Genomic DNA, 8,435 nt, shown 5'->3' on the forward strand with positions numbered 1-8,435 from the left:
AAAGTCGGACGCTCAACCGACCGAGCCCCCCAGGTGCCCCTGCGTGGTGTCTATTTAAAATACTTTTCTCGCTTTTCTTGTTGCAGACACACCGACTGCTCCAAATGGCCCGAAAAGTCGGGATGCTGGAGTGCCCTGTGGTCCCAGGCGAGGCGGTCGGACCCACGAGTCCACCCGTCTGTTTCCTCGCAATGGACGTCAGCCTGAGGACGTGGTAGGAACCTCCGTCCAGGAGGTGCCGGGGGCCGTGTCCCGCTCGGTCCCGCTGCTGGCCGTGGGAACACGGGTCACTGGGTGGCGGGGCAATGACAGCTGGGTCCCCCCGCTGGACAGGTGTGTGTCTTTCCCGTGTGCAGTCACCGAGGAGCCTTATGGGGATGCTTTGGTCCCGGGGGATGCCTGCCAGCAGGAAGAGCTGGTTGGGGTCCACGGACGGTCCCTGCCTGAGCCCGTGGCGTCACCTGGGATTGGAAAACCGTGGCCTACAAGTCCACGGGGGCTGCATGAAGTCCTCCGAGGGCAGAATGGACGTGTCCTTCCCTCATGCTGTTCTTGTGAGGAAGAAGATGGCCCCGTACGTGTCCGAGGGGGTGACACACGTCTTCTCTCTTTTCGAGGCTCCCCCGCGGATTTGAGGATAAGCGTCTCTCCAGATTGTTCCCGTGTGCTGTGATCAGTTACAAACGTCGCTCCTCTCCCGTTGGAGGCTCCGCGTGTCCCCCGTTGGCCACGGCGACTTCTCAGGCCGGTTCCCAGAGTCGTTAATCTCAGGTGCCTTGCTTCCAGCCACAGCGATCTCTTCCCGTTTTCCCTCCATCCGGCCCCGGAGGGATGATTCATTTCTCCCCAGAAGCTCTGGTTCCTTTTTGTGGGAAAATGCTTGGCGTGTGGATGCTGTTGCCCAGACGTGTATGGGGCGCGAGGGACCGAGCTCCTGACGGCCACTGATGCCGTGAAGATTCTGCACAGCCCTCCCTCACCTCCCCAAATATCCGGAACGAGCGCGTCTTTCATGAAGCTCGTCTGTGGGACACAAGCAGGAACGTGTGAGCATCACCGACGGGCAAGCAAACTCGAGCGTGGGAAGAAATAACCACACGCACAAGTTCATAGTGGTGCCACCCGTCAAAGCCCAGAGGGCGGGGGAACCCAAGTGTCCGTGGACATGGGAACGGATAAACAAAAAATGGCCCAGTCTTGTGATGGGATATTCGTCAGCCCTGAATTGCTTGCTTTGAAACACTTCTGTTGGGGGGGGGGGGCGGCGCACCTGGAGGGCTGTCAGGTAACCTTCCCGACTCTTGATTTTGGCTCAGGTCATGATCTCACGGGTGTGAGTTTGAGTCCCGTGTAGGGCTCTGTGCTGACAGCTCAGAGCCTGGAAACGGCTTGGGATTCTGTGTCTCCCTCTCTCTCTGCCCCTCCCCTGCTCACTCACTGTCTCTCTCTCTCTCTCTCTCTCAAAAATAAATAGACATCAACAATTTTTTGAAAGAAGAAAAAGAAGTGACCACGGACAGATGGATGGATAAAGAAGACGAATGAGATCTTGTCACTTGCACTGAGACGGGTGGATCTGGGAGGTGTTACGCAAAGTGAAATAAATCCGTCAGAGAAAGGTAAATACCGTCTGATTTCACTCCTGGGTGACGTTTAAGGAACAAAACAAAGCAACAATGAAAAGAGTCAAACCGAGAAAAAGACTCAACTACACAGAACAGACTGATGGTCACCAGAGGGGAGATGGGTGGGGGCTGGGGGAAATGCATGATGGGGATTAAGGGAGTGCACCTGTCGTGATGAGCATGGGGTGATGTATGGATGTGTTGGATCCTATATTGGTGCAAGCATTCGTTACAGAGAGAGGTGACGTGACAGGCACAGTGCCCGGGGCAGGGGAGAGGCTGTTCCTCTGAGGAAGATTTAGGGGGCTGGTTTGGGAGGGGGGCTCACATGTGCCCCGGAGTTCTGCAAGGAGAGCCCACATGGCAGAGATCCCAGAGAGATTCGGGACCCTTGGGGACTGCCCCAGGCACACATGGTTTTCTGTCTGGGCAGATCCTGGAGAAAAACAACTGAGGTCGTTAAGGAGAGGGGTCACTGATTAGCACCAGAGATGAAAGGACACGTAGATGTGGCTGAGTCGGTCCTGGATGGTCCTGTGGTAGCTGTGAGCACCCACAAACACAGAAAGACGGAGCGGGAGCAAGGAATTATTGACTAGTGTGCCAAACCCGTCATACACGGTTTGACCAGATGTTTCTTTTTTTTTTTTTTTTTTTTTTAATTTTTTTTTTCAACGTTTATTTATTTTTGGGACAGAGAGAGACAGAGCATGAACGGGGGAGGGGCAGAGAGAGAGGGAGACACAGAATCGGAAACAGGCTCCAGGCTCCGAGCCATCAGCCCAGAGCCTGACGCGGGGCTCGAACTCACGGACCGTGAGATCATGACCTGGCTGAAGTCGGACGCTTAACCGACTGCGCCACCCAGGCGCCCCTGACCAGATGTTTCAACATATAGCAACATCTTTCTCGAGTCTTTGGGGAGTTTTCGAAGGTTTTGGGGATTCCCTTTTTGATTCTCTAATTTTATGTTTTCAGAGTCTGGCCAGGGATAAGTGCAACACAGGAACATCTAAGCTGGTGCTTTGGTTGCAAATTTGGTTTCCTCGTTCCGTCTGATGGCGGAAATTCTTTTTTTTTTTTTTTTTTTTTAATTTTTTTTTTCAACGTTTTATTTATTTTTGGGACAGAGAGAGACAGAGCATGAACGGGGGAGGAGCAGAGAGAGAGGGAGACACAGAATCGGAAACAGGCTCCAGGCTCCGAGCCATCAGCCCAGAGCCCGACGCGGGGCTCGAACTCACGGACCGCGAGATCGTGACCTGGCCGAAGTCGGATGCTTAACCGACTGCGCCATCCAGGCGCCCCAGTGATGGCGGAAATTCTTACGGGCATGGGCTTCTCGGCTACAGTGTAGGACACAATCAAAACTGACATGGTTTTCAAGAACACCGGTGAGGTTGAATCCGTTTTATCTTAAGTCATCATACACTTAATGTAGCACCTTCCTTATTTTTAAGTTTTATTTATGTTTGTAGCAACTTTTCAAAGAAAGGGTTATTTTATGCTTTAAAAAAGGAAAGTTCAGGCAGCTTGGCAAAACCATGGGTTTTTTTTTTGGCAGTGTGGAGTCATGGAAAAACCTGATTTGCCAAGCAGACATGACCATTCATTGTCTGTGCCAAGATGAAAGAGAAGGACAGTTTGAGTGGGACTCTTGGGTCTTGGGGGTCGTCATTCCTGGCCACGGGCTTGGAGGACCACCATCAGGGTCCCCATTCTCTGGGCATGAATGTTGTTGAGGGTGCTGGTCTACAGCTTCCTGGCAAAAATGCAAGACCATGTATGCACATTCAGGACCAACTTTCCACAACTTGTTTCCCAGGTCACACAGCACGCTGGGACCTAGCTCGTTCTGGTGATCCATGCCTGCATGGAAGGCTGCTATCTGGACACGTGTCTAAGTTGAGGCCAAGACGGCTGTCTGGACACGTCTGTAGGTTGAGGCCAAGATGGCTGTCTGGACGCGTCTGTAGGTCGAGGCCAACATGGCTGTCTGGACATGTGTCTAAGTTGAGGCCAAGATGGCTATCTGGACGCGTCTGTAGGTTGAGGCCAAGACGGCTGTCTGGACAACATGGCTGTCTGGACACGTGTCTAAGTTGAGGCCAAGACGGCTATCTGGACGCATCTGTAGGTTGAGGCCAAGACGGCTGTCTGGACGCATCTGTAGGTTGAGGCCAAGACGGCTGTCTGGACGGGTCTGTAGGTTGAGGCCAACATGGCTGTCTGGACACGTGTCTAAGTTGAGGCCAAGACAGCTGTCTGGACGCGTCTGTAGGTCGAGGTCAAGATGGCTGTCTGGACACGTGTCTAAGTTGAGGCCAAGATGACTATCTGGACGCGTCTGTAGGTTGAGGCCAAGACGGCTGTCTGGACGCGTCTGTAGGTCGAGGCCAACATGGCTGTCTGGACACGTGTCTAAGTTGAGGCCAAGATGGCTATCTGGACGCATCTGTAGGTTGAGGCCAAGACGGCTGTCTGGACAACATGGCTGTCTGGACACGTGTCTAAGTTGAGGCCAAGACGGCTATCTGGACGCATCTGTAAGTTGAGGCCAAGATGGCTATCTGGATGCATCTGTAGGTTGAGGCCAAGACGGCTGTCTGGACGCGTCTGTAGGTCGAGGCCAACATGGCTGTCTGGACACGTGTCTAAGTTGAGGCCAAGATGGCTATCTGGACGCGTCTGTAGGTTGAGGCCAAGACGGCTGTCTGGACAACATGGCTGTCTGGACATGTGTCTAAGTTGAGGCCAAGACGGCTATCTGGACGCATCTGTAGGTTGAGGCCAAGATGGCTGTCTGGACGGGTCTGTAGGTTGAGGCCAACATGGCTGTCTGGACAGGTGTCTAAGTTGAGGCCAAGACAGCTATCTGGACGCGTCTGTAGGTTGAGGCCAAGACGGCTGTCTGGACCCATCTGTAGGTTGAGGCCAAGACGGCTCTCTGGACGCGTCCGTCGGTTGAGGCCAAGATGGCTGTCTGGACGCGTCCGTAGGTCGAGGCCAAGACAGCTGCCTGGACATGTCCGTAGGTCGAGGCCAAGATGGCTCTCTGGACGCGTCCGTCGGTTGAGGCCAAGATGGCTGTCTGGACGCGTCTCTAAGTTGAGGCCAACACAGCTATCTGGACGTGTCTCTGAGTTGAGGACAAGATGAGGGTCTCCCTAGATGCCAGTGGGAAGTTTCTAATCCACAGCGGGTGGCAAAGAACCACACGGAGACCCGCCGACCCACCCCGCCCACCCGGCCCCACCTCTCGGCAAACTAGAGAGAAGGGAATCAATTTAAAGGTCTTCGATTTAGCAAAGCCCGGCGGTGCAGAACACAGGTTTGTTTCTTCTAAACGGTACGGCTAAATTATAATTATATTTCATCCTGTGTTTCCCAAAGAAGAACGTTTTTGTAACAAGACCCCACCTTGGCGTGCTGCTATTATAAATCTTCTCCTAACATGGAGGCGGGCTGGCGGTGGGAGGGGGAACCCTCTGGATTTGTGGGCGGGAGGCGAGCGTCCGTGGGTCCAGTGAGTGGCCGGCTCCGTATTTATGACGCGTGGGCGCTGGAGAAGACAGTGTGTCTCAGGTCCAGGGCCACTAACACTCAGCTCGCTTTAGGGTTCTGCCGCCCTTTTCTTGAATTTATCTCCTGGCAAAGGAAATTCCTTAAGACTAATACACTTAGTGCCAAGAAAACGAATCCGGGCGGCCAGGAAGGGAGGCACTAATTACTCTGCTGATTTGTGGCAACCGTCTCCCCTCAAGGTTTTGTGCGTGAAAAGCATACAAAAGGAAAACACGAAACGAGTCCCTCCCGCCACACTGGTGGGACGCAGCTTGCAGAGGAGAACAGGGTGCTCCCGGCCGCCGCGTGGCAAACTGGCAGTCGTGTCCACCTCCCAGGGCGGGAGGGAGTCCTTCCGGCCCCTCTCTGGCCTCAGCGCCCTCCTGTCTGGGCTGCGAACCCTCCGGAAGGGCCGGGCTTCCTGAGGACACATACTCTTGCCCTGTGTGTTTTGCAAACCAGCCTGGCGGAGGGCGGGTCTTACGCCCAGAGTCCATGATGCTTTTCTCGGGCAACCGCGAAGAACATTCCTGCCCTAGTTCGTGGTGGCGCATAGTTTCCAGCCAAAGCCCTTTGAGTTCAGCTCAGCGGATTGCATTCCGATGCCCCTTTCTCCCAGAGGTGGGCTTGGGGGACACGGTCTGCCCCGTGGTCCTGGGGGAAGTCATTGAGGACTCCTGTACCTCTGGGTCTGTCTCTAAATATTTGTAATTCAGCATCTCCTCGGCCGGAGGCTTGGACGGGAAGATCGGGGTGGAGGGAAGGCCCGATGCCTCTAAGGAGTTAAAGAGTTTTTTTTTTTTTTTAAACCAGTTGGCTTGGATTAAGAGCTAGAGAAGTGCCGTTCAAACACAAATCAAGATGTTCACACCCACAAACGCAGTCGGGTTTGGCCGCCATTCTGAGCGTGTAAGACGTGAAAAGAACAGCGTGTGATGGTGGTCCGCAGGGAGGTCGGAAAGCCAGGAACACAGGTACAAATCCAGTCCTGAGTCCTGTGGGAGCACGTACGTGGTGCAGAGTTCCTGGACGAGTACGGCTCGTGGAGTTGGGTGCTGTCTGCTCTGTTTGGCCTGAGGATTGCCGAGCTTTTATAGATAAAATCCGTCACGTCGGAATGAGAGTCAGAGGGGGGAGGTGATTCGGAGTTAGGAACCGGCTCGGCGAAGGACAGAGCTCCGTGAATGTGTCTTCACTGATCTTTGTGTATTCTTGTGGGAATGGGGAGTGAGGCGTCGATGAACCGTGTGCCCCAAGGCCATGGGGTTGTTCTTGTGGGTCACAGACCATGAGGGACAGCTGAAATTCTCGTGTCTCCCTGCCTTATTTGCGTGGCTCAACTATAAAAATACAACAGGGAGGAAAGAAAATCCTACAAAGTTGTGTTAGCAGAGGAGAGGCGTTTCTGAGTGAGTAGAGATCTTTCTCCCACCCCCGTTTTGGGGAAATATGATCCAGAATTCTCTCGTAGGTTCGTGCAGTTGAAATAGCGTATAAAATCGTTAAGTCTGTGCTCACGCTGCAGCCTCTTGTTGAAAATATAAGATAGTTGCAAAAAAAAAATGCATCGTTATTTTAAGGGACAGCAAAACAGAAGAAGAACACGGAAGGATGGAAAGGAGGTGTCGTGAATTTCTTGTGGGGACTAGAAGGGCTGGCTATTAGCCGAGGGGTTCTTCCCTTTGTGTCGACCCAGCTCTCGCTCCTGGAGCCGGTGTTTCGCAATTTACATAAATTTGCATAAATTTTGGGGTGACCGTGGGGACGGACCTTCTCAGTCCCTGCCGCATACTTTCTGCCACACCAGCCATTTGCCTGGGAGTCTTGTGGCCAATGGATGCACCGGTCAAGCGTTAAGGCGTCTTTGCACCCCGGTTGGACTGGGGGGTCTCTGAGCATGTGCTGGTCCCCACTCTGTCTCCGCTGCTTTTGGTACCACTGCACGTGCAAAGCGTTCATCGTGGGGGTGCAGGGACAGGTGGGTGGGGGCCACATAAATTTCCAGGCCCCCCACCGGTGCTCAGCCTCAGCCCAGCCTCTGACGTCTGTGCCTCCCTCTTCCACACCCCGCGGGGGCGTTTCTGTCATTTGCAACGGCCAATGGAAGCCGTCTCTGTGGGTATTTGTGCACATGGGCTGGAGCTCTTGGAACATTCTAGAAAGCTGTCTGCATGTGTTTTCTGGTTTGCAAACGTCCTACGTTCCTTCAGAGACACTGAAACAACTGTATGTAGGAGACGGGCACTTTTCCTGACGCTAACAAAGAATAATTTCTACCAAACACAAGGGCGACTTGGGGCGCCCGGGGAGAGGATTTCCAGTCGCGGGGAGCTGGCAAAGGGTATCCCGTCCCACCGCCGTCTTGTGCGAGCGTCTCGTACGAGTCCTGGTGAATCGTGTGCGTTGGGGCAACGTGAGCGGAAGCCGTCAGCTCACGCTACGCACGGAGCGTTCTCTGGGGACGGCTGACTTTAAGAGCCAGAGACCCTTTGCAGGGGCTTACCGGGGGAGCGCCCCTAAAGCGTGGGTTCTGGGTGGGGTGCCGCGTCCTGCATGGTTTGGGGAAGGCCTTGGAGGGGTGGGAGGAGCTGGACGGAGGCCAGGCCTGGGGCTGGAAGGGGTCAGATCCAAACCCTGGAGGCCGGCCCCGTCGACGTATCCTGTCCATGGTGGGGACAGGATAGCACAGCCAAGGGCCTCCCACACAGGTGCTACGTCCCTCCACGTCTCCCCACGCGGCGTGGCTGGATTGGCCGTGGAGGCCAGGAGGCCGGAAGAGAGGGATTCCCAAGGGTAGAGGGGGACGAGTAGGACCCCCCGTGTCAATCCCGCAAAGGCAGCCAGCATTCCCGGTGAATTCTGCCAGACAGACCCACGTGGGAGTGCCCGTGTCCCTGGGGCGGCCACGACAAAGGACCACACACGCCGTGGTATCAGACACCAGATGCTCCCTCTCTCCCAGGGGTGGAGGCCAGCAGTCTGGCACTGATCCCCAGGACGTGGACACCTGTCCATCCGTCCGTCTGTAGGGGCTGCGGTAAGAGGACACGGTGCTCCGCGGGAAGGGGGCGGGGCTTGCAAACAACAGACAGTTCTTCCTCTGACTTCCACTGCGGGGTCACAGGAAGCACCCCTGCCCGGTCGGCCATGGTGGACTCCTTCTCACCGGTCACCTTACGTGGCGGAAGGGGCCGAGGGGGCTCTCTGGAGTCTCCTATTGCGAGGACACGCATCCTATCGACCGTC

This window comes from Lynx rufus, unplaced genomic scaffold, assembly GCF_022079265.1.
Source record: "Lynx rufus isolate CCGP_SWC_20201006 ecotype Redwood Valley unplaced genomic scaffold, mLynRuf1.p SCAF_14, whole genome shotgun sequence".
Lineage (NCBI taxonomy): Eukaryota > Metazoa > Chordata > Mammalia > Carnivora > Felidae > Lynx > Lynx rufus.